The 25,268-nt window shown below is 53.6% G+C and overlaps 2 protein-coding genes and 1 pseudogene across 2 annotated transcripts in view; 1 reads left to right on the top strand and 2 right to left on the bottom strand.

Moving 5' to 3' along the window:
• The window catches only part of MIER2 (MIER family member 2), a 993,207-nt gene that overhangs the window by 701,356 nt on the left and 266,583 nt on the right, over positions 1 to 25,268 (bottom strand). The window lies entirely within an intron of this gene.
• On the bottom strand, positions 388 to 25,268 carry LOC104671456 (annotated as a pseudogene).
• Positions 24,929 to 25,268, top strand: part of SBNO2 (strawberry notch homolog 2) — a 66,015-nt gene continuing 65,675 nt past the window's right edge. The window contains 1 exon segment of the mRNA XM_030935015.1: positions 24,929 to 25,054. The gene's annotated coding sequence lies outside the window, so the exon portion shown is untranslated.

The following is a 25,268-nucleotide window of genomic DNA, read 5'->3' as shown; positions in this document are numbered from 1 at the left end:
GGGAGGCCAAGGCGGGCAGATCACGAGGTCAGGAGTTCGAGACCAGCCTGGCCAAAAGGGTGAAACCCCGTCTCTACTAAAAATACAAAAACTAGCCAGGTGTGGTGGCACACGCCTGTAATCCCAGCTACTTGGGAGGCTGAGGCAGGAGAACTGCTTGAACCAGGACCTGGGAGGCAGAGGTTCCCATGAGCCGAGATAACCCCATTGTACTCCAGCCTGGGCAACAAGAGTGAAACTCTGTCTCAAGTATTTTCTCTACCGAGAATCTTATCAGCTATACAAAAACCTGTAGAGTTTTATGCTGAAGCTAATACTGAACTACACTTGAATTCACATTCTTAGCAAAACGCGTACATGGCACAGGCATCATTACAGGGTAGCCATTTATTCTTCATCTTCAACCTCTTCCTCCTCATCTTCATCTTCCTCCTGATCTTCATCTTCCTCCTCCTCCTCCTCATCTTCTGGTTTGTTCTTCTTCTTTGAGCCCTTCTTTCCTGCTTAACTTTTGCCCTTGGCACGATATGCAGCAATACCCTTTTCATATCTCTCCTCTAGCTTAGCTGCTTTCTGTTCACATGGTTGTTTATCTTTGGCCGACTGCCCAGACCACATTTCACCCAGTTTCTTTGCAGTTTCCCCGACAAATAGGCCTGGGTGTCCACTTCTGATCTTTGGGCGATGTTCAGAGCAAAACAGGAAGAAGGCAGATGGTGACCTTTTAGGAGCATTGTGATCCTATTTCTTTCCTTTCTTATCCTTCCCTACCTTTTGGAGGAACGTCACTTTTCATCTCCCTGTCATAACGAGCTTTGTCACTTTTTGCCATATCTTCAAACTTCAACTTCTCCTTTGCAGATGTGGTCTTCCATCTCTCCAAACACTTCTTGGAGAATTCCACGAAATTCACGGAAGAGTCTGGGTGTTTCTTCTTGTGTTCTTCCTGGCAGGTCTACATGAAGAAGGCGTACGAGGACATTTTACCCAAATAGCGTCCACCTGGTGCGAGCTTTTCCTCAGAGTCCTGCAGATCAGCCGGACCCGACAGAGACGCTTCCCTCCACACTGAATCTCTCTTTTTTTTTTTTTTTTGAGACGGAGTCTTGCTCTGTCGCCCGGGCTGGAGTGCAGTGGCCGGATCTCAGCTCACTGCAAGCTCCGCCTCCCGGGTTTACGCCATTCTCCTGCCTCAGCCTCCCGAGTAGCTGGGACTACAGGCGCCCGCCACCTCGCCCGGCTAATTTTTTGTATTTTTTTAGTAGAGACGGGGTTTCATCATGTTAGCCAGGATGGTCTCGATCTCCTGACCTCGTGATCCGCCCGTCTCGCCCTCCCAAAGTGCTGGGATTACAGGCTTGAGCCACCACGCCCGGCCTCTCTTTTTTTTTTGAAACGGAGTCTCGCCCTGTCGCCCAGGCTGGAGTGCAGTGGCATGATCTTGGCTCACTGCAATCTCTGCTTCCCAGATTCAAGCAATTCTCCTGTCTCAGCCCCTGGAGTAGCTGGGACTACAGGCATACACCACCTTGCCCGGATAATTTTTGTGTTTTTAATAGAGACAGGGTTTCACCATATTGTTCAGGCTAGTCTTGAACTCCTAACCTCAGGTGATCCACCCACCTCAGCCTCCCAAAGTTCTGGGATTACAGGCGTGAGGCACCACACCCGGCCTACACACTGAATTTCCAAAGTTAGAAAAGAAAAAAATAGGCCTGCCAGGCACAGTAGTTCACACCTGTAATCCCAGCACTTTGGGAGGCCAAGGCAGATGGGTCACCCACGGTCAGGAGTTCAACACCAGTCTGGACAAAGTGGTAAAAATAAAAAAAATTAGCCGGACGTGGTGGCGGGCACCTGAAATCTCAGCTACTTGGGAGGCTGAGGCAGGAGAATTGCTGGAATCTGGGAGGTGGAGGCTGCAGGGAACTGAGATCTTGCCACTGCACTAAAACCTGGCGACAGAGCGAGACTCCATCTCAAAAAAAAAAAAAAAAAAAAAAAAAAAAAATCCTGAAAATAGGCCAGGAGCAGTGGCCCACGCTTGTAGTCCCAGCTACTCGGGAGGCTGAGGCAGTAGGATCAACAGAGGCTGGGAGTTTGATGCTGCAGTGAACTGGGATTATGTCACTACACTGCAGTCTGGGCAACAGAGCAAGACCCTGTCTAAGAAGTAAATAAGGCCGGGCGCAGTGGCTCACACCTGTAATCCCAGCACTTTGGGAGGCCGAGGCGGGAGGATTGCTTGAGTTCAGGAGTCCAAGACCAGCCTGGGCAACATGGTGAAAACCCATCTCTACAAAAAATACAAAAACTAGGGGCCAGGTGTGGTAACTCACAGCCTGTAATCCCAGCACTTTGGGAGGCTGAGGCGGGTGGATCACCTGAGGTCAGGAGTTCCAGACCAGCCTGGCCAACATGATGAAACCCCGTCTCTAATAAAAATACAAAAATTAGCCGGGCATGGTGGCACATGCCTGTAATCCCAGCTACTCGGGAGGCTGAGGCAGGAGGATTGCTTGAACTTGGGAGGTGGAGGCTACAGTGAGCCGAGATCATGCCTCTGCACTCCAGCCTAGGTGACAGAGTGAGACTCCATTTCAAAACAAAACAAAACAAAACAAAACAAAAAAACAAAATCTTGCCAGTCATGGCAAGTTTTTATCAGGGCTCAGTCAAGGCTAAGGTGGGAGGATCACCCTAGCCTGGGAGGGGGAGGTTGCAGTGAGCCATGATCACGCCATTGCACTCCAGCCTGGCAACAGAGCCAGACCCTGTCTCGAAAAAAAAATTAATAAAATATTTTAAAAATAACTATTCTAGGCAGGGCGCAGTGGCTCATGCCTGTAATCCCAGCACTTTGGGAGGCCAAGGCGGGCGGATCACGAGGTCAGGAGATCAAGACCATCCTGGCTAACATGGTGAAACCCCGTCTCTACGAAAAATACAAAAAAATTAGCCAGGTGTGGTGGCGGCGCCTGTAGTCCTAGCTACTGGGGAGGCTGAGGCAGGAGAATGGCGTGAACCCGGGAGGCGGAGCTTGCAGTGGGCCGAGACCGCGCCACTGCACTCTAGCCTGGGCAACAGAGCGAGACTCCGTCTCAAAAAAAGGAAAAAAAAAAAAAAAAAAAAAACTGGCCGGGAGCGGTGGCTCAAGCCTGTAATCCCAGCACTTTGGGAGGCCGAGGCGGGCGGATCACGAGGTCAGGAGATCGAGACCATCCTGGCTCACACGGTGAAACCCCGTCTCTACTAAAAAATACAAAAAACTAGCCGGGCGAGGTGGCGGGCGCCTGTAGTCCCAGCTACTCGGGAGACTGAGGCAGGAGAATGGCGGGAACCCAGGAGGCGGAGCCTGCCGTGAGCTGAGATCCGGCCACAGCACTCCAGCCTGGGCCACAGAGCAAGACTCCGTCTCAAAAAAAAAAAAAAAAAAAGGCTGGGCGCGGTGGCTCAAGCCTGTAATCCCAGCACTTTGGGAGGCCGACACGGGCGGATCACGAGGGCAAGAGATCGAGACCATCCTGGCTAACATGGTGAAACCCCGTCTCTACTAAAAAATACAAAAAAAAAAAAAAAAAAAACTAGCTGGGCGAGGTGGCGGGCGCCTGTAGTCCCAGCTACTCGGGAGGCTGAGGCAGGAGAATGGCGTAAACCCGGGAGGAGGAGCTTGCAGTGAGCTGAGATCCGGCTGCTGCACTCCAGCCCGGGCGACAGAGCGAGACTCCGTCTCAAAAAAAAAAAAAAGATGGGAGAGGCCCAGGTCCCACGTGGGGGCTGAGTTTCAGGTTCAGACGTCCCAGGTTATAGGAGGGGGCTTCTACCAGCCCCGCCTAGGGCCAAGGCCTCCCCTCCATCTCTTCCTCCAAACTGTCACCTGTCATCTCTCCTATCCACCCATGACTGCCCCCAAACACACAGGTCCTCCCCTCCAGCCTGCAGGGCAGGAGCTCTCCTACCATCTCCTGCCCTAGACCCCCTCGCTGATCCCACGTTTCCCCTGGCACGGATGCCCAGTTCCCCGTTCAACCCCACCCTGCAGAGAAATGCCCACGAGTCCTCCCTCCTGGCCTCTCTCTGGCTGCAGACCCCAGTGTCCCAGACCTCCTCCACTAGTGGTCTAAAATCGGGGCCTTGATCCCAACCGCCCCGCTTCACGGACCTAGCTCAGCCCCCATGCACTGGAGTGGGGTCAAGCCTCGCACCCACCGGCCCCGCAGCAGCCACAGGGGTCTTTCCTAGACCCCTGCCACGAATCCGGTCGCGGATAGAAAAGGCGCCGGCGGTCAGCGTGGACCGCTGCGATCGCCAGGGGGCGGGCGCGGGCTGCGCCGGAGAGGCCCGCGTCCGGGTTGAGTGCGCGTGCGCGAGGCTGCCCGGCGGGCCGAGCCCCCTCGCCCCGGACCCCGCCCCGCGGTGAGATCCTCCGGGTCGGGAGGCGCCTTGAGGAGCGCAGGGTAGGAGGCAGGAGACAGGAGGAGGGGACGTGTAGGATGCGTTGCAAATAATCCGAGAGCTGTCCTCGCCGTGTTCGGCTTAAAAAAAAAAAAAAAGTAAAAAATAGGCCGGGCGCGGTGACTCGCGCCTGTCATCCTACTACTTTGGGAGGCCGAGGCGGGCGGATCACCTGAGGTCAGGAGTTCGAGACCAGCCTGGCCAACATGGCGAAACCCAGTCTCTATTAAAAATTCAAAAATCAGCCGGGCGTGGTGGCAAGCACCTGTAATCCCAGCTACTTGGGAGGCTGAGGCGGAAGAATCGCTTGAACCTAGATGGCGGTGGTTGCAGTGAGCCGAGATCATGCCACTGCACTCCAGCCTGGGCGATAGAGCGAGACTCTGCCTCGAAAAAAAGAAAAAGAAAAAAATAATAATAGGCCAGGCGCAATGGCTCACGTCTATAATCCCAGTACTTTGGGAGGCCAAGGCGGGCAGATCACGAGGTCAAGAGATCGAGACCATCCTGGCTAACACCGTGAAACCCTGTCTCTACTAAAAATACAAAAAATAGCCAGGTGTGGTGGCGGGTGCCTGTAGTCCCAGCTACTCAGGAGGCTGAGGCAAGAGAATCGCTTGAACCCAGGAGGTGGAGGTTGCAGTGAGTCGAGTTTGCACCACTGCTCTCCAGCCTGGGCGACAGAGCAAGACTCCCGAAGTGCTGGGATACAGGCGTGAGCCACTGTGCCCTGCCATGAAACATATTTTAGAATTCTGATAAAATATATGTAACATGACATTTATTCCTTTTTTTTTTTTTTGGAAACGGAGCCTCACTCTGTTGCCCAGGCTGGAGGGCAGTGGCATGGTCTTGGCTCACTTCAACTTCCACCTCCCAGTTCAAGCAATTCTCCTGCCTCAGCCTCCCGAGTAGCTGGGACTATAGGTGCACACTGCCACACCCAGCTAATTTTTTTTTTTTTTTCCACACCCGGCTAATTTTTTGTTTTTTGTTTTTTGTTTTTTTTGTGACGGAGTCTCGCTCTGTCGCCCAGGCTGGAGTACAGTGGCCGGATCTCAGCTCACTGCAAGCTCCGCCTCCCGGGTTTACGCCATTCTCCTGCCTCAGCCTCCCGAGTAGCTGGGACTACAGGCACCCGCCACCTCGCCCGCCTAGTTTTTTTTTTTTTTTGTATTTTTTTAGTAGAGACGGGGTTTCACCGTGTTCACCAGGATGGTCTCGATCTCCTGACCTCGTGATCCGCCCGTCTCAGGCTCCCAAAGTGCTGGGATTACAGGCTTGAGCCACCGCGCCTGGCCTCCGGCTAATTTTTATATTTTTATTAGAGACATGTTTTCACCATATTGGCCAGGCTAGTCTTGAACTCCCGACCTTGTGATCCACATGCCCTGGCCTCCCAAAGTGCTGAGATTACAGGTATGAGCCACTGTGCCCGGCCTTTTTTTTTTTTTTTTTTTGAGACAGGGTCTTGCTCTCTTGCCCAAGCTGTGTTACAGGTGGGGGACTGGGTTTCAGGTAGAGGCCAGGTTCACATGTGAGTGCCACAGTTTTCACAGGGGTCCAGGTTCTAGGTGAGGGCCTGGGTTATAGACCAGAGAGGCCTAGGTTCTAGGTGGGGGCCCCAGGTTCCAGGTGAGGGCCTGGGTTACAGGTTGGGGAGGCCCAGGTTCCAGGTGGGGTCCTGGGTTTCAGGTGGGGGACTGGGGTTTCAGGTGAAGGCTGGGGTTACAGGTATGTTCTACAAGTTCCAGGTGCAAGAGCTGACAGTGTAGGTGAGGGCCTGGGTTACGAATGGGAGAGGCCCAGGTTCCAGGTGTAGTGGTGTTATCATAGCTCACTGCAGCCTCAGACTCCTTGGCTCAAACAGTCCTCCCACCTCAGCCTCCCAAGTAGCTGGGAATACGGGTACATGCCACCAGGCCTGGTTAATTTTTTTTTTTTAACGTTTCTTTTGTAGAGACAGAGTCTCGCTATGTTGAACTCCTGGGCTAAGTTGATCCTTCTGACTCAGGAGGATCAGTTGAGGACAGGAGTTCGAAACTAGCCTGGGCAACACAGCAATAACCCATCTTGACAAAAATAGCAATTAACCATGCCTTGCTAATTTGTTTTTGTAGAGATGGGGTCTTGCTAAGTTAGTCAGGCTAGTCTCAAACTCCTGACCTCAAGTGATCCTCCTGCCTTGGCCTCCCAGCATGCTGGAGTGGCAGGCATCCAACCCTGCACCCGGCCTGCACGCCCAGCCCTTGCGCCCGACCTCCGTTTAACTTCTTGAGGAGCTACCACACTCTTTCCCCCAGCGGCTGCAGTCTGGGTATTCGTTGGACTCTTCAGTTTTACAGCAAGGGAATGTATCACCTATTCAAAAAATTATCGCAGAAAAAATCAGTAATTCTAGACTGTGGGAAACTTAACAGGAAAAACAACTGGGTTTCATACAAAAGAGAAAAAGAAAAAAAAAACAGAACAAAAACAAACCACAGAAAGAGACAGGGAGGGTGAGCCTGCAGATTAAAAGGCACATAAAAGGCTGGCAAGGTGGCTCAGCCTGACATCCTAGCGCTGTGCAGGGCCAGGAGGAAGGATCACTTGAGGCCAGAAGTTCGAGACCAGCCTGGCCAACATGGCAAAACCCCCATCTCTACTAAAAATACAAAACTTAGCCGGGCGTGCTGGCAGGTACTTGTAATCCCACCTACTCGTGAGGCTGAGACAGGAGAATCGCTTGAACCCTGGAGGTGGAGGTTGCAGTGAGCTCAGATCGCAGCACTGCACTCCAGCCTGGGCGACAGAGCGATACTCTGTCTCAGAAATAAAATATAATAAAATAAAGTGGCCGGGCGCTGTGGCTCAAGCCTGTAATCCCAGCACTTTGGGAGGCCGAGACGGGCGGATCACGAGGTCAGGAGATCGAGACCATCCTGGCTAACACGGTGAAACCCCGTCTCTACTAAAAAATACAAAAAAACTAGCTGGGCGAGGTGGCGGCCCCTGTATTCCCAGCTACTCGGGAGGTTGAGGCAGGAGAATGGGGTAAACCCGGGAGGCGGAGCTTGCAGTGAGCTGAGATCCGGCCACTGCACTCCAGCCTGGGTGACAGAGCGAGACTCCGTCTCAAAATAAAAATAAAAATAAAAATTTAAAAAAATAAATAAATAAAATAAAATAAAGTAAATAAAAAGCACACAAGAGGTTTACAAACTGCTCACCAATTGCAGGCCTTATTCAGATCCATAGCCCAGAAACGATTTTTAAAAATTAGAGAATTTGGCCGGGCGCGGTGGCTCAAGCCTGTAATCCCAGCACTTTGGGAGGCCGAGACGGGCGGATCACGAGGTCAGGAGATCGAGACCATCCTGGCTAACACGGTGAAACCCCGTCTCTACTAAAAAATACGAAAAACTAGCCAGGCGAGGTGGCGGGCGCCTGTAGTCCCAGCTACTAGGGAGGCTGAGGCAGGAGAATGGCGTGAACCCGGGAGGCGGAGCTTGCAGTGAGCTGAGATCCGGCCACTACACTCCAGCCTGGGCGATAGAGCGAGACTCCATCTCAAAAAAAAAAAAAAAAAAAAATTAGAGATTTTGAACCGGGCACGGTAGCGCACGCCTATAATCCCAGCACTTTGGGAGGCTGAGGCAGGTGGATCACTGGACCCCAGGAGTTTGAGACCAGCATATGGAACATGGTAAAACCTTGTCTCTACTAAAAATACAAAAACATTAGCCAGGCGTGGCCGGGCGCGGTGGCTCAGGCCTGTAATCCCAGCACTTTGGGAGGCCAAGGCGGGCGGATCACAAGGTCAGGAGATCGAGACCATCCTGGCTAACATGGTGAAACCCATCTCTACTAAAAATACAAAAAATTAGCCCCACAGTGGTGCGTGCCTGTTGTCCCAGTTATTCGGGAGGCTGAGGCAGTAGAATTGCTTGAGCTCGGGAGGCGGAGCTTGCAGTGAGCCGAGATCACGTCACTGCACTCCAGCCTGGGCGACAGAGTAAGACTTTGTCTCAAAAAACAAACAAACAAAAAGAACAAGAAGCATAAGAAGAAGCATTTGCTACTATGAAATTTGTCCACAGGCTTTTCCATGGATGTCCATCCTCCCGTGGGTGCTTGGGTATTACCTGGAACGGAATGACTTGGTTACATCCTGCATCCATTGCGTGCGGTGGTCTGGACTGTGGAACCCTAGGCCTGTGTGTGGTCATTTTCTTCCAACTCTAATAATGTCCTTTTTTTTTTTTTTTTTTTGAGATGGAGTCTCGCTCTGTCGCCCAGGCTGGAGTGCAGTGGCGTGATCTCGGCTCACTGCAAGCTCCGCCTCCCGGGTTCACGCCATTCTCCTGCCTCAGCCTCCCAAGTAGCTGGGACCACAGGCGCCCGCCACCACGCCCGGCTAATTTGTGTGTGTGTGTGTGTTTTAGCAGAGATGGGGTTTCACCGTGTTAGCCAGGATGGTCTCGATCTCCTGACCTCGTGATCCGCCCATCTCGGCCTCCCAAAGTGCTGGGATTTCATGTGTGAGCCACCCACCCCCACCGCACCCGGCCTTTTTTTTTTTTTTTTTTTTTTTTGACACAGAGTCTCACTCTATTGCCCGGGTTTAAGCGCAGTGGCGCGATCTTGGCTCACTGCAACCTCCCTCTCCCCAGTTCAAGTGATTCTCCTGCCTCAGTCTCCCAGTTAGCTGGGATGACAGGCACCCGCCACCACGCCTGGCTAATTTTATTTTATTTTTTGTATTTTTAGTAAAGACGGGGTTTCACCGTGTTAGCCAGGCTGGTCTCGAACTCGTGACCTCAAGTGATCTGCCTGCTTCAGCCTCCCAAAATGCTGGGATTACAGGCTTGAGCCATCATGCCCACCCTTTTAATTTTTTATTATGTATTTATTTGAAATGGAGTTTTGCTCTTGTTTTCCAGGGTGGAGTGCAATGGCACGACCTCGGCTCACTGCAACCTCCACCTCTCAGGTTCAAGCAATTCTTCTGCCTCAGCCTCCGGAGTAGCTGGGATTACAGGCATGTGCCACCACGCCCAGCTCATTTTGTGTTTTTGGTAGAGATGGGGTTTCTCCATGTTGGTCAGGATGGTCTCCAACTCCCGACCTCAGGTGATCCACCCGCCTCGGCCTCCCAAAGTCTTGGGATTACAGGCGTGAGCCATTGCGTCTGACTCTATTTATTTATTTATTATTATTATTATTATTTTTTTTTTTTTTTTTTTTTTTTTTTTTGAGGCGGAGTCTCGCTCTGTCGCCCGGACTGGAGTGCAGTGGCCAGATCTCAGCTCACTGCAAGCTCCGCCTCCCGGGTTTACGCCATTCTCCTGCCTCAGCCTCCCGAGTAGCTGGGACTACAGGCGCCCGCCACCTCGCCCGGCTAGTTTTTGTATTTTTTTTTTTAGTAGAGACGGGGTTTCACCGTGTTAGCCAGGATGGTCTCGATCTCCTGACCTCGTGATCCGCCAGTCTCGGCCACCCAAAGTGCTGGGATTACAGGCTTGAGCCACCGCGCCCGGCCTATTTATTTATTTATTTATTGTATTTTTTCTTTTGAAACAGAGTCTCGCTCTGTCACCCAGGCTGGAGTGCAGTGGTACAATCCCAGCTCACTGCAACCTCCACCTCCCGGATTCAAGTGATTCTCCTGCCTCAGCCTCCCGAGCAGCTGGGACTACAGGCGCCTGCCACCACACCCGGCTAATTTTTGTATTTTTAGTAGAGACGGGGTTTCACCATGTTGGTCAGTCTGGTCTTGAACTCCTGACCTTCTGATCTGCCCACCTTGGCCTCCCAAAGTGCTGGGATTACAGGCGTGAGCCACCGCGCCTGGCCCAATTTTTGTTTTCAGATAGGGTCTCACTCCATCCCCCAGGCTGAAGTGCAGTGGCATGATTACCGCTCACTGCAGCCTCCACCTCCACCTCCCTGAGCTCAGGTGATCTTCTGACTTCAGCCTCCCACACCCAGCAAAATTTAAAAATTTTTTTTGTATGCCAAGCTGATCTTGAACTCTTGGGTTCCAGCAATCTCCTGCCTCGATCTCCCAAAGTGCTGCAATCACAGGCGTGGGCCACTGTCCCCAGCCCCACCATCCTTTAATCGTCTCTCACCCAGACTGCTTCCCTCCTGCCACCCCAAAGTCTCCTCCCCATGCACCCACATAACTGTCTCCTTCAAGAATTGCTTGAAGTTGCGGGGTGAGGTGGCTCACGCCTGTAATCCCAGCACTTTGGGAGGCCGAGGCGGGCGAATCACCTGAGGTCGGGAGTTCGAGACCAGCCTGACCAACATGGATAAACTCCATCTCTACTAAAAAGACAAAATTAGCTGTGCGTGGAGGCAGCCACCTGTAATCCCAGCTACTCAGGAGGTTGAGGCAGGAGAATCACTTGAACCCAGGAGGTGGAGGTTGCAGTGAGCCCAGATCGTGCCATTGCACTCCAGCCTGGGCAACAAGAGCGAAACTCTGTCTCAAAAAAAATGAAATAACCGCCTCGTTCACTCATTCGGGTCATAGCTCAATGGTCACCTCCTCCTCAGAACAGCCTTCGCTGGCCCCCTGTCTAGGTCCCCCACGTCCCCACACCCTGCCCCCATCAACCCTGTCTGCAGGCCTCTCTGACTCACCCGACTTGAGAGGTGCTTAGAAGGCTGTGCTTTGGTTCTCACACACAGAAAGGTGTGACTGCCTGCTCCCACCCGTGCCTGGAGAAAGAGGGAAGAGATCCCCCTGGCCAAGACCACCTGAAGGCTGATAGTAACAATGGCTGATATAGGCTTACCTGAAGTCACTGGTCCAGGGCTAAAGTTCCTGCATGCCATCCACCACCACTTTACCGATGAGACCCCAGTGGCTCTCAGGTGTCCTTGAAACCTTGCTTGGGGACAAAGGACCATGTAGAGTGGGGATCAGCCCACCTATTCTGTCAAGGGCCATGGAGATTTGGAGGCTTTCGGCTTTGGAGGCCAGCCAGTACAAGCAGCCACTGGCTGGGCACGGGGGCTCACCCAGTAATCCCAAGGCTTTGGGAGGCTGAGGCGGGAAGATCACTTGAGGCCAGGAGTTCAAGACCAGGCTGAACAACATAGTGAGATCCCCGTCTCTACTAAAAAAAACCCTTAAAACTATTACCTGGGCATGGTGGTGTGTGCCTGTAATCCCAGTTACTCAGGAGGCTGTGGTGGGAGGATCCCTTGATCCTGGGAGGCAGAGGCTGCAGTGAGCTGTGTTTGTACCACTGCCCTCCAGCCTGGATGGCAAAGTGAAACCCTGTCTCAAAAAGCCAAAGGAAAAAAAAGAGGACAGGAGCAGTGGCTCACGCCTGTAATCCCAGCAGTTTAGGAGGCTGAGGTGGGCGGATCACTTGAAGTCAGGAGTTCAAAACCAGCCTAGCCAACATGACAAAGCCCGTCTCTACTAAAAATACGAAATTAAGTGGGCGTGGTGGCGAGCACCTGTAATCCCAACTACTCGGGAGGCTGAGGCAGGAGAATGACTTGAACCTGGGAGGTGGAGGTTGCAGTGAGCCGAGATCACACCACTGCACTCCAGCCTGGGTGACAGAGTGGGACTATGTCTCAAATGAAAAAAAAAAAAAAAAAGACAGGCCGGGTGTGGTCACTCAGTCCTATAATCCCAGCACTTTGGGAGGCCGAGACGGGCGGATCACGAGGTCAGGAGATCGAGACCATCCTGGCTAACACGGTGAAACCGCGTCTCTAGTAAAAAATACAAAAAAAAAAAAAAAAGCTAGCTGGGTGTGGTGGCGGGCACCTGTAGTCCCAGCTACTTGGGAGGCTGAGGCAGGAGAATGGCGTGAACCCAGGAGGCGGATCTTGCAGTGAGCTGACATCCGGCCACTGTACTCCAGCCTGGGTGACAGAGCGAGACTCCGTCTCAAAAAAAAAAAAAAAAAAAAATTAGCCGGGTGTGGTGGTGGGTGTCTATAGTTCCAGCTACTCGGGAGGCTGAGGCAGGAGAATCGCTTGAACCTAGGAGGCAGTGGCTGCAGTGAGCTGAGATCTTGCCACTGCACTCCAGCCTGGCAACAGAGCAAGACTCTGTCTCAAAAAACAAAAACAAATACAAAACAACCCACATGTATTCATCGAGCAGCACCGGATCCCACTCATTCATCCTCTGACGTCTACGGGTGCTGCCCCTACGCCAGCCCTTCCATGGGATGGGTGGCCTGCTTAGCACAGCTGGATCTTCTTTGCCTACCACTATCTCACCTCTGCCAATCATGCCTCTGTTCATGGGGAAGGATTATTTATTTTTTATTTTTTGAGAAGGAGAGTCTCACTGTGTCACCCAGGCTGGAGGGTAGTGGTGCAATCTCGGCTCACTGCAACCTCCACCTCCCAGGTTCAAGCAATTCTCTGCCTCTGCCTCAGCCTCCCGAGTAGCTGGAATTACAGGCGTCCACCACCACACCCGGTCCTTTTTTTTTTTTTTTTTGAGACAGTCTTGCCCTGTCACCCAGGCTGGAGTGCAGTGGTGCAATCTCAGCTCACTGCAACCTCCACCTCCTGGGTTCAAGCGATTCTCCTGTCTTAGCCTCTCAAGTAACTGGGACCACAGGTGTGCGTCACCACTCCCGGCTCACGTTTTGTACTTTTTTTTTTGAGACGGAGTCTCCCTCTGACACCCAGGCTGCAGTGCAGTGGTACGATCTTGGCTCACTGTAACCTCCACCTCCCAGGTTCAAGTGATTCTCCTGTCTCAGCCTCACAAGCAGCTGGGATTACAGGTATGTGACAGCACACCCAGCTAATTTTTATATTTTTAATAGAGACGGAGTTTCACCATGTTGTCCAGGATGGTCTCAATCTCTTGACACCATGATCCACCTGCCTCAGCCTCCCATAGTGCTGGGATTACAGGCGTGAGCCACTGTGCACATCCCAACGATGAGTTTTCACCCAATTGGCTCACTCCATACAACCATGTGATCCCAGCCTGGCCAATCAGGGCATCCCCTTCCCTGGCCACCACACTTGGTTCAACCAGGACATGTGACCCGGGCTGGGCGAATGAGAACCTCCCTGGGACTTTGGTGCCCCCACCTTGGGAAGAGGTGCTGACTCCTGCCAAGGCTGTTAAGTTGATGGGCAGATGAGATTTGGGGCTTGTGGCATCATGTTTTCCCCATAAAGGCAAAGTCTGACTTTTTTTTATTTTTATTTTTTTGAGACGGAGTCTCACTCTATCGCCCAGGCTGGAGAGCAGTGGCGCAATCTCGGCTCATGGCAACCTCCGCCTCCCGGGTTCATGCCATTCTCCTGCCTCAGCCTCCGAGTAGCTGGGACTACAGGTGCCGCCACCTCGCCCGGCTAATTTTTTGTATTTTTAGTAGAGACGGGGTTTCACTGTGTTAGCCAGGATGGTCTCTATCTCCTGACCTCGAGATTTGACCTCCTCGCCCTCCCAAAGTGCTGGGATTACAGGGAGCCACCGTACCCGGCCCAAAGTCTGTTGAAGAAAAAAAAACAAGAGAAGCTGGGCGTGGTGGCTCACACCTGTAATCCCAGCACTTTGGGAGGCCATGGCGGGCGGATCACGAGGTCAGGAGTTTGAGACCAGCCTGGCCAACATGGCGAAAGCCCATCTCTACTAAAAATACAAAAAAATTAGCCAGACATGGTGTCACACGCCTGTAATCCCAGCTACTCAGGAGGCTGAGGCAGGAGAATTGCTTGAACCCGGGAGGCAGAGGTTGCCGTGAGGTCAGGTCATGTTGCTGTGCTCCAGCAGGGGTGACAGAATGAGGCTCTGACTGAAAAATAGAAAAGAAAAGAAAAGAAAAAAGCCAAGAGAGGGGATGGCAACGCTAAGAGATGGAGAATTGGACACATCCTTGTGACACTGATTGAGGGTTCTGGATCCAGCTGTGTCTGAAACCCACCAGACCAGTGGAGCTCAACCAAGGGTGATTATGCCCCCAGGGGACACTCAGCAATGTCTGGAGATGTTTTTGGTCATCATGACCAGGTGGGGACGCTACGGATGTTGAATGGGTGGAGGCAAGGGTCATTGCTGAGCACCCTGTGTGCCCAGGACGGCCCCTGCCCCAGTGAATGGTCCTTTGCGGAACAGCAACAGTGCTGCGAGGGGTGGCCTTGAGTTAGATCTATTCCTAAATCTTTCAGTTCCATGAGCAAAAAATTCCTGTTTTTTAAAAAGGAGCCCATTGTAGTTTCAATTATTTCTGTCACTTGCAACCAAACGATTCTTTTTTTTTTTTTTTTTTTTTTTTTTTTTTTTTTTTTTGATGTAGAGTCTGGCTCTGTTGCCCAGGCTGGAGTGCAATGGCACGACCTCAGCTCACTGCAACCTCTGCCTCCCAGATTCAATAGATTCTCCTGCCTCAGCCTCCTGAGTAGCTAGGACTATAGGCCTGCGCCACCACGCCCGGCTAATTTTTGTATTTTTACTAGAGACAGGGTTTCACCATGTTGGCCAGGCTGGTCTCAAACTCCCGACCTCAGGCGATTTGCTCGCCTTGGCCTCCCAAAGTGCTGGGATTACAGGCATGCGCCACGGTGCCCGACTTCAAGTTTTCTTGTCTTTTATTCTTTTCTTTTCTTTTTTTTTTTTTTAAGACGGAGTCTTGCTCTGTCGCCCAGGCTGGAGTGCAGTGGCGCGATCTCAGCTCACTGCAAGCTCCGCCTCCCGGGTTCACGCCATTCTCCTGCCTCAGCCTCCTGAGTAGCTGGGACTACAGGCGCCCGCCACCTCGCCCGGCTAATTTTTTGTATTTTTTAGTAGAGACGGGGGTTTCACCGTGTTAGCCAGGATGGTCTCGATCTCCTGACCTCATGATCCGCCCATCTCGGCCTCCCAAAGTGCTGGGATTACAGGCTTGAGCCACCGCGCCCAGCTAGTAGCTAGGATTATAGGCACCCGCCACCAAGCCTGGCTAATTTTTGTACTTTTAGTAGAGACGGGGTTTCTCCACATTGACCAGGCTGGTATTGAACTCCTGACCTCAGGTGATCAGCCTGCCTCGGCCTCCCAAAGTGCTGGGATTACAGGCGTGAGCCACCGCGCCTGGCCCTGCTCCCTCACTTCTGCTTCAGCTCCGCTGGCCCCTCTTGCAACCATGGGGACATGAGAAGGCCTGCAGGGAAGGGAAAGCACTCTCCAACCCTCGCAACCCCCGACCCCCCAGTTATCACCTCCTAGAACCCAGATTCCCACTTGTGCTCTATAGATGCTGTCCTGGGCTGAGCACGGTGGCTCACGCCTATAATCCCAGCACTTTGGGAGCCCGAGGCGGATGGATCACCTGAGGTCAGGAGATCGAGACCATCCTGGTCAACATGGCGAAACCCTGTCTCTACTAAAAATACAAAATTTAGCCAGGCGTGGTGGCAGGAACCTGTAATCTCAGCTACTGGGGAGGCTGAGGCAGGAGAATCACTTGAACCCCAGAGGCCAAGGTTGCAGTGAGTCGAGATCGCACCACCGCACCCATGCCTGGGCAACAAGAGTGAATCTCTGTCTCAAAAAAAAAAAAAAAAAAAAAAGCTGCCAGGGCTGGGGCTGGGGAGTCCAAGTTTTCCCCAAGTCCCCGTGGGACGCAGCAGAAACTGGCACTCAGAGGAGGTGGTCAGACTTCACGAAGTTTTCCAAATGCCCCCAGGCCCCTCCATTGGCCAGCCCCTCCCGCACTACTGGCACCTAGGATGAGTCAGCCAGGAGTGGCCCTGGCTTCTCTGGAATTTCCCTCAGGGCCGGGCAGCGGATCCGAGATGAAGGTCCAGGAAGTCCCCGCACAGGTGACATCAGCACTGGGCTGACCACTGCGTACACTCAGGGCTGCCGCGGTGGGGCCTGGAGCCCGTTCCACCTCCTGGGACCCTTGCCCCACACTCACGTGGCAGGGGCCCGCCCGAGAAGAGCCAAGGTGTCTGTGTCCTAGGCTCTCCAGCGTCCGGCCTCTTCGTGGCCTGGGGGCACCCTCAGGGTGTGTCTGTTCTCTGTGGGAGCCCTGGCACCTGCAGGTGGGGCCTGGCCCTGGGTGGCACTGAGAAATGCATCTCGGATGAATACGTGGCCCCAACCTGCCCTCCCCCACCTTGCAGCCCCATCCAATGCCCCTGCCCTGCCGCCGGCCCTTCACTCTGGCCCCAGCCCTGGCAGTATCTCCTCTGGTGCCCTCCTTCTCCCCGTGGCTCCCCACTGCCCCAGGGACAAAGCCACAGGATTTCGCATTTGAGGCCTCTGCCCCGTCGCCCTTAGACGTGGGCCCGGGGGGTGCAGAGTACCGGGTTGGGGGCAACTGGGGGTCGTCGCCCCCTCCCCTGCATTTTCTGCAGCTCAACCCTGGCTGATGACGAGCACCTGATGGAAAGTTCAGGCCCGGCGCGTCGGCTCACGCCTGTAATCTCAGCACTTTGGGAGACCGAGGCGGGAGGATCACTTGAAGCCAGGAGTTCAAGATTAGCCTGGGTAACACAGTGAGACCCCTTCACCACAAACAAGTTTTATTTATTTATTTATTGTTGAGACGGAGTCTCGCTCTGTCGCCCTGGCTGGAGTGCAGTGGTGCGATCCTGGCTCACCGCAACCTCCACCTCCCAGGTTCAAGCAATTCTCCTGCCTCAGCCTCTCAAGTAGCTGGGATTACAGGCACCCGCCACCACGCCCGGCTAATTTTTGTATTTTTAGTAGAGATGGGTTTTCACCATGTTGGCCAGGCTGGTCTTAAACTCCTGACCTCAGGTGATTCGCCCGCCTCGGCCTCCCAAAGTGCTGGGATTACAGGCGTCAGCCACCTCACCAAGCCCAAACAAAATTTAACCTTTTTTTTCTTTTTTTTTAAGACAGAGTTTCGTTCTTTTTGCCCAGGCTGCAGTGCAATGGTGCAATCTTGTCTCACTGCAACCTCAGCCTCCCAATTTCTTTTTTTTTTTTTTTTTTTTCTGAGATGGGAGTCTTGCTCTGTCACCTAGGCTGGAGAGCAGTGGTGCGATCTCAGCTCACTGCAAGCTCTGCCTCCTGGGTTCACACCATTCTCCTGCCTCAGCCTCCTGAATAGCTCGGATTAGAGGCACCCACCACCACACCTGACTAATTTTTTTGTATTTTTTTAGCAGAGATGGGGTTTCACCGTGTTAGCCAGGGTAGTCTCGATCTCCTGACCTTGTGATCCGCCCGCCTCGGCCTCCCAAAGTGCTGGGATTACAGGCATGAGCTACTGCGCCTGGCCCCAGCCTCCCAATTTCAAGTGATTCTCCTGCATCAGCCTCCCAAGTAGCCGGGATTACATGTGCATGTCACCATGCCTGGCTAATTTTTTATTTATTTTTTTTAGTAGAGGAAGGGTTTTACCATGTTGGCCAGGCTGGTCTCGAACTCCTGACCTCAGGTGACTCACCCGCCTCAGCCTCCCTAAGTGCTGGGATTATAGGCATTAGCCACCACGCCTGGCCAACAAAATTTTAAAGGCATATTGGTGCGCCTATCATCCCAGCTACTCTGGAGGCTGAAGAGGGAGGATTGCTCTAGGCAAGGAGTTCAAGGGTGTAGTGAGCCGAGATCGCACCACTGCACTCCGGCCTGGGCGACAGAGCAAAACCCTGTCTCAAAAAAGAAGTTCAAAGTTTGGCTGCTTTCTTTTTTCTTTTTTTTTGAGACGGAGTCTTGCTCTGTTGCCCAGGCTGGAGTGCGGTGGCGCGATCTCAACTCACAGCAACCTCCACCTCCCTGGTTCAAGCAATTCCCTTGCCTCAGCTTCCCGAGTAGCTGGAATTACAGGCGCCCACCACCACGCCCAGCTAATTTTTTTGTATTTTTGTAGAGATTGGGTTTCATGATGTTGGCCAGGATGGTCTCGATCTCTTGACCTCATGATCTGGCCGCCTTGGACTCCCAAAGTGCTGGGATTACAGGCGTGAGCCACTGTGCCCAGCCAAGTTTTGTTCCTTTCTTCATCTTCGGAGCAGTTCAGTCTCCTTTGACCTCAGTCCTACTACCAGATGAGCCTTCTGATCTGCAATTTGGTCCCTGTGCCTCACCCCATCCAGTATACCTCTAGCCCCACCGTGACTGTACCACTCCATTGCTCCAGAACCCTCAATGGCTCCCTAGTGCCCCCAGAATACAGGCCATGTCTAGCTTCCAGGCCCTCCAGGGTCCCATCCCTCTTTCCCAGTCCATCTATCCTTACACCCCGGGCCCTGTACACTCTCCCAAGTCTTTGCCCCCACTGGGACTTTGCACGTGCCTTCTCCCTGTTAATCCTCCCCTCACAGGGCGACTGGCAGATTGCTGATCTTTCTTCACCCAGGCTGCCCTGGGTGCCTGACCTTAGGACACAGCCCTGACCCAGACGAGGCTGCTGCAGCCTGTGCCCAGCCTGGGGTCTAGGTCAGGGGTCTCACTGGACCCCTTCAACACAGCTGTCCCAGCTTCAGTGCGGAGGCAGAAAGGCCTGTCCTACGTGGAATCTCAAACCCGTCAGACAGGTTTGCTGTTCCCTGAAGTTATACTGGCACAGAGGCTGCCCCGGCCTGGCCTGGCAGGATCTCACTCTGGGCCTGGCTCTGGTCAAGCAGGTAGCTGCAGGACCCGGGAACACTCTGGCCAGCACCGGCCCAAGGCCACCCTGGAGCAGGTGGCCCTGGCCACAGGGAGGGTATGGTGCTGACACGTAAGGGCAGCCACGGGAGGGGGGATGGTGACAAAAGAAGGGACTGAGACACACGGAGACAGAGATAGACAGAGACAGAGAAACAGAGACAGAGGGACACAGAGACAGAGACAAAGAGACAGAGAGCTAGAGAAACAGAGAGGGATACAGAGACAGAGGCAGAGAGACAAAGACAGAGATGGAGAGACACAGAGACACAGACACAGAGAGAGATAAACAGAGAGACAGAGGGACACAGAGACAGAAACAGAGACAGAGAGATAGAGAAACAGAGGGACACAGAGACAGAGAAACAGAGACAGAGACAGAGGGACACAGAGACAGAGACAAAGAGACAGAGAAACGGACAGAAATAAACTGAGACACAGAGAGACAAAGAGAGCCAGAAACAGAGATGGAGACAGAGAGACAGAGAGGCACGGAGACAGAGAGACAGAGAGGCAAGGAGACAGAGACAGAGAAAGAGACAGAGAGAGAGAGAGACAGATAGACAGAGACAGGACAGAGGGGTGACAGCTGTAGCCTCCTTTGGTCGGGCAGGCCCAGCGGCTGTGGACTCAGTTTTCCCCTCTGCACACCAGGAAGGGCCTGACTGGGAGAGAAAAGAGGAGAGAGGCGGGAGGGAAAGGGGCGGGTCCGAGGCCAGTCCGCTAGGGAAGTGGGTGGAGAAAGGAGAAGTGGTGAGGAGCCCGGCGCCCAGGAGGGCTGGCAGGGAGGAGGTGCCCCCTCTGCTTGGGAACACAGGGACTTTCCAGAATGTGGAGAAACAGGAAGTGGCTCCATCCCATCCCTGCCCCCAAATGGGGCTGAGCCAGGCCACACCCACCTGCCCACGTCACCTGCCCAGGTCTGAGGCTCTGTGCAGGAGCTGCTGGTCACCGCCACATGCCTCCCTCTCCCTGGGCACCTGCCTCAGCCCCCCTGGACAGCAGAATGGGCACAGTCCCAGAGCCAGAGTCCTTCTTGCCACCCAGGAGAGACACTGAGGCTAGGAGGGGAATCCAGGTTGGCATCTCCCAGATGGGGAAACTGAGGCATAGCCCAAGAACGTCCTTATGAACCACCTTCATGTTAGTCTGAAGTTTTCTGCAAATTGAAATAATTAAGACAGGCTGGACACAGTGGTTCATGCCTATAGTCTCAGCACTTTGGGAGGCCGAGGCAGGCGGATCATGAGGTCAACAGCTCAAGACCATCTGGCCAACATGGTGAAACCCTGTCTCTAATAAAAATACACAAATTAGCTGGGCGTGGTGGCATGTGCCTGTAATCCCAGCTACTCGGGAGGCTGAGGCAGGAGAATCACTTGGACCTGAGAGGCGGAGGTTGCAGTGGGCTGAGCTCAGGCCACTGCACTCCAGCCTGGGAGAAAGGGCAAGACTTCGTCTCAAAAAAAAAAAAAAAAAGAAAAACAAAAAAGAATTTCATTTGGAAATATTCTCAGTAGTTAAATTCTTTTTTTTTTTTTTTTTTGAGACGGAGTCTCGCTCTGTCGCCCAGCCTGGAGTGCAGTGGCCGGATCTCAGCTCACTGCAAGCTCCGCCTCCCGGGTTTACGCCATTCTCCTGCCTCAGCCTCCCGAGTAGCTGGGATTACAGGCGCCCGCCACCTCACCCAGCTAGCTTTTTGTATTTTTTAGTAGAGACGGGGATTCACCGTGTTAGCCAGGATGGTCTCGATCTCCTGACCTCGTGATTCGCCCGTCTCGGCCTCCCAAAGTGCTGGGATTACAGGCTTGAGCCACCGCGCCCGGCCTCAGTAGTTAAATTCTATTAGGCACTCCCTGTCCATTGAGTTTCTGAACAACGACAACGTAGCAGCTAGTTGCTATTATTATTGTTGCTATTATTATTATTATTATTTTTTTTTTTTGAGACGGTGTCTCACTCTGTCGCCCAGGCTGGAGTGCAGTGGCCGGATCTCAGCTCACTGCAAGCTCTGCCTCCCGGGTTCATGCCATTCTCCTGCCTCAGCCTCCCGAGTAGCTGGGACTACAGGTGCCGCCACCTCGCCCGGCTAGTTTTTTGTATTTTTAGTAGAGACGGGGTTTCACCGTGTTAGCCAGGATGGTCTCGATCTCCTGACCTCGTGATCTGCCCGTCTCGGCCTCCCAAAGTGCTGGGATTACAGGTTTGAGCCACCGCGCCCGGCCTATTACTATTATTATCGAGACAGAGTCTTGCTCTGTGGCCCAGGCTGGAGTGCGGTGGCGTGATCTCAGCTCACTGCAACCTCTGCCTCCCGGGTTCAAGCGATTCTCCTGCCTCAGCCTCCCCAGTAGCTGGGATTACAGGCACACCCCACCACACCCAGCTAATTTCTGTATTTTTAGTAGAGACCGGGTTTCACTGTGTTAGCCAGGATGGTCTCGATCTCCTGACCCCGTGATCCTCCCATCTCGGCCTCCCAAAGTGCTGGGATTACAGGTGTGAACCACCACGTCCAGCCACTAGTTGTTGTTATTATCACCCTCCCCATTTTACAGGTGGGAAAACTGGGGCACAGAGAGGTCAAGTAACTCTCCTTGGGTCACACAGCAGATTCACAGCACTGTACTCCAGGCTGGGCCATGAGCCCCAATACTGTGTCCCTGCTGCTCTCCGGATCCACCTCCCGTGATTCCCTGGAAATTCCCACATCTGACTAATTCCCTAGGCATTCCCCGACTTGGCGAATTCCTGCTGAGATGGCTGGACCCACCCCGGCCTGGGCAAACTGCCCCCACTTCAGGCAAAATTACCCATCGAGACCTCGTGGTTTCCCGAGGTAGATGTGGCAGAGAGCGAGCCCACGCCTCTTCCTGGCTCACTCGGTGACCTTGGGGCGGCTCCTGAACAGTTCGTGCCTCAGTTTCCTCCCTCGTGAAATGCAGATAATACCAGTCCCCACCCCGGAGGGCCGCTGTGGGAGCAGGGCCGGCTTCGTGGGTGTGTGTGAGCCGGGGCTTCGCCCAGCGCCTGTACTCAGAAGGTCCCAGCACTCAGCGCGATGCTTTGCTGTTGCCTAACCCAAGCTGTGAAATACGTTTTGTGCCAGGGCACCGCGTTTTCATTTTCCCTGGTCCTCAAAAGTTGTGTGGATGGTCCGGTGTGGGAGGAAATGAGCAGATGCAGCCACCACCCTCCTGCCCTGACTGGCTTCCTCGCTCTTCCAAATCTTCAGTGCCTATTGCTCAATTTAACTGCTATTCAGTTTGCTGTGAAAATAGTCTCGGCCAGGCACGGTGGCTCACGCCTGTAATCCCAGCACTTTGGGAGGCCGAGACAGGCGGATCACGAGTCAGGATATCGAGACCATCCTGGCTAACACGGTGAAACCCTGTCTCAGGCCGGGCGTGGTGGCTCAAGCCTGTAATCCCAGCACTTTGGGAGGCTGAGACAGGCGGATCACGAGGTCAGGAGATCGAGACCATCCTGGCCAACCTGGTGAAACCCCGTCTCTACTGAAAAAAAATACAAAAAACTAGCCGGGCGAGATGGTGGGTGCCTGTAATCCCAGCTACTCGGGAGGCTGAGGCAGGAGAATGGCGTGAACCTGGGAGGCGGAGCTTGCAGTGAGCCGAGGTCCAGCCACTGCACTCCAGCCCAGTCAACAGAGCGAGACTCCGTCTCAAAAAAAAAAAAAAAAGAAAGAAAAAAAAGAAACCCCGTCTCTACTAAAAATACAAAAAATTAGCCAGGCATGGTGGCAGCGCCTGTAGTCCCAGCTACTCGGGAGGCTGAGGCAGGAGAATGGCGGGAACCCGGGAGGCGGAGCTTAGAGTGAGCTGAGATCGCGCCACTGCACTCCAGCCTGGGCGACAGAGCAAGACTCTGTCTCAGAAAAAAAAAGAGATTTGGCGTGGAGGGAAGTATCTCTTTCGGGTCTGTCTACTCTGCGGAACTCAGGAAAAGCTCGCACCAGGTGGACTCCGTTCTGTCACCATGGGTGAAGGAGACCCCAACAAGGCGAGGGGCAAAATGTCCTTGTATGCCTTCTGCATCTCACTCTGGACATATCACTTCGGCCTTCTGGGTCTCAGTTTCCCCAACTGCCCTCTTGTGCTTTTGGGTTTGATGACAGGGGTCCTTGTCCTGAATTTTTTTTTTGTTTTAAACGGGATCTCGTTATGTCGCCCAGGCTGGAGTGCAATGGCGCGATCTTGGCTCGTGCAACCTCCGCCTCCCAGATTCAAGTGATTCTCCTGCCTCAGCCTCCTGAGTAACTGGGATTACAGGCACCCACCACCATGTCCGGCTAATTTTTGTATTTTTAGTAGAGATAGGGTTTCATCATGTTGGCCAGGCTGGTCTCGAACTCCTGACCTAGGTGATCCACCCACCTCAGCCTACCAAAGTGCTGGGATTACAGGCATGAGCCACCACGCCCAGCTCCAAAAAGATTTTAAACCTACTTATTATCTGCCTTAATAGGCCTTTGAACAGATTTTACTTTGCCCAGCCTATTCTTCTTACTCTTGTCTACCTGGCACACTCTTACTTGAACTTCAAAACCCCAGCTTCAACACCCTCTTCACCATGCAGCCCTCTATGAAGCCCTAGGCAGACATTTCAACCCTCCCTGAGATCCTGTATATGGGAGTGTCTGGTCCAGGTTCTCTCTCCCCTTGACCAGGGGCTTTCTGATGTCGGGACAGACAGCTGAGTCCTCAGACCCTGGGTTTTCCCAGCTCACGACCAAGCCTTGATTAGAAGTCACTGAACGAACTCATGGACAAATCAACTCTAGTTTCTGGGGGTTGGAATGGGGGCAGGGGCCTCCAGCTTGTGGCCACTTGGGTCCAGGGAGCTGTATCAGTATTGTCATGGCTGAAACTGGGCTTGGGAGGTGGTGGTGCCTTCCACACTGGATTTGCCTTCACTAGCTCAAGTCACAGGAAAAGTGCCCCGAGACTCCGGCTCCCCGCGCAGGGCAGCCTCCCACCACAGCCACCCAGAAGAGGAGCCCCTCAGGCCCCCATGGCCCTGCCTGAAAGGACTCTGCTTTCTTGGGGGTAGCCCCTGGGACTTACCCAAACCCCCATGTTCCTGTCACCATGTTGCAGTGTCCAGACCTGCATTTGGTTAGGGAGAGAGATTAATGAACAGAGAGAATTTTGGGTGAGAAAGTATGTCTGACAGGTCCAGAGCTGATTATTTTATTTCATTATTTATTTATTTATTTTTGAGATGGAGTCTCACTCTGTTGCCCAGGCTGGAGTGCAGTGGCACGATCTCAGCTCACCGCAACAACTACTTCCCAGGTTCAAGCGATTCTCCTGCCTCAGTCTCCTGAATAGATGGGATTACAAGCGCCCACCATCATGCCTACCTAATTTTTGTACATTTAGTAGAGACAGGGTTTCATCATATTGGCCAGGCTGGCCTCAAACTCCCAACCTCAAGTGATCCATCCGCCTCAGCCTCTCAAAGTGCTGCGATTATAGGCATGAGCCACTGCGCCTGGCTGGTGATCATTTTAGTAGCTTTTGAGGGAGTCTCAGTTTAAAAGTCTGGGGTAAGCCCCAGTGGGGGACGTGGCACATGCAGAGGCCTGGAGGGGGTTCTGAGGGAGGAGGAAAAAAGGGCTGCTGTACCACAAAGCAGGTTTCATTTCACTAGCATGGTGCAGAAGAGGAAACTGAGGCTTGAGGAGGTGAAAGCACGTGCTGGGGTCTCAAGGGAACCAGGCAGGGTGGGATTCGAACCCAGAGCCCTAGGAGTCCCAGCCCCTCCCGGACAGCGTAAGGGCCTCAAGGGATTGGCCTGGAAGGTAGCCCCGCCCCCGAACAGAGACCACGCCTCCACAGCTGGAGGCCCCGCCCCGCGGCATGACCGGAAGTCCGCGGGGCCCCCAAGATGGCGCCCGAAACCCGGAAGTGAGCGGCGGCCACTGCGAGGCTCGGAGAAACTGAGGCGCTGCGGGCTCCGCGCCCGGCCAGACCCGGGCCCGAGGTGAGGCTCTGGTTGCGACCCCCGCCCCCACTCCACCGCAACCCCTGCCTGGCCTGACCCCGCCTGTGGGTCCGGCGCTCCCCGCGGACCCCTGCGCCCGGGGCTGGGGGTTCTGGGGGCCGCGGGGCGGGGGCGAGCGCGGCGCGACCCCCGCTCTCCGCTGCGACCCCTTCCGACCCCGCCCTTCGCCGCCAACGTTGACTTCGGGCTGCAT

Source organism: Rhinopithecus roxellana, chromosome 8 (genome assembly GCF_007565055.1).
Source record: "Rhinopithecus roxellana isolate Shanxi Qingling chromosome 8, ASM756505v1, whole genome shotgun sequence".
In the NCBI taxonomy this organism is placed as follows: domain Eukaryota; kingdom Metazoa; phylum Chordata; class Mammalia; order Primates; family Cercopithecidae; genus Rhinopithecus; species Rhinopithecus roxellana.
This window is presented reverse-complemented; position numbering and strand designations above follow the sequence as displayed.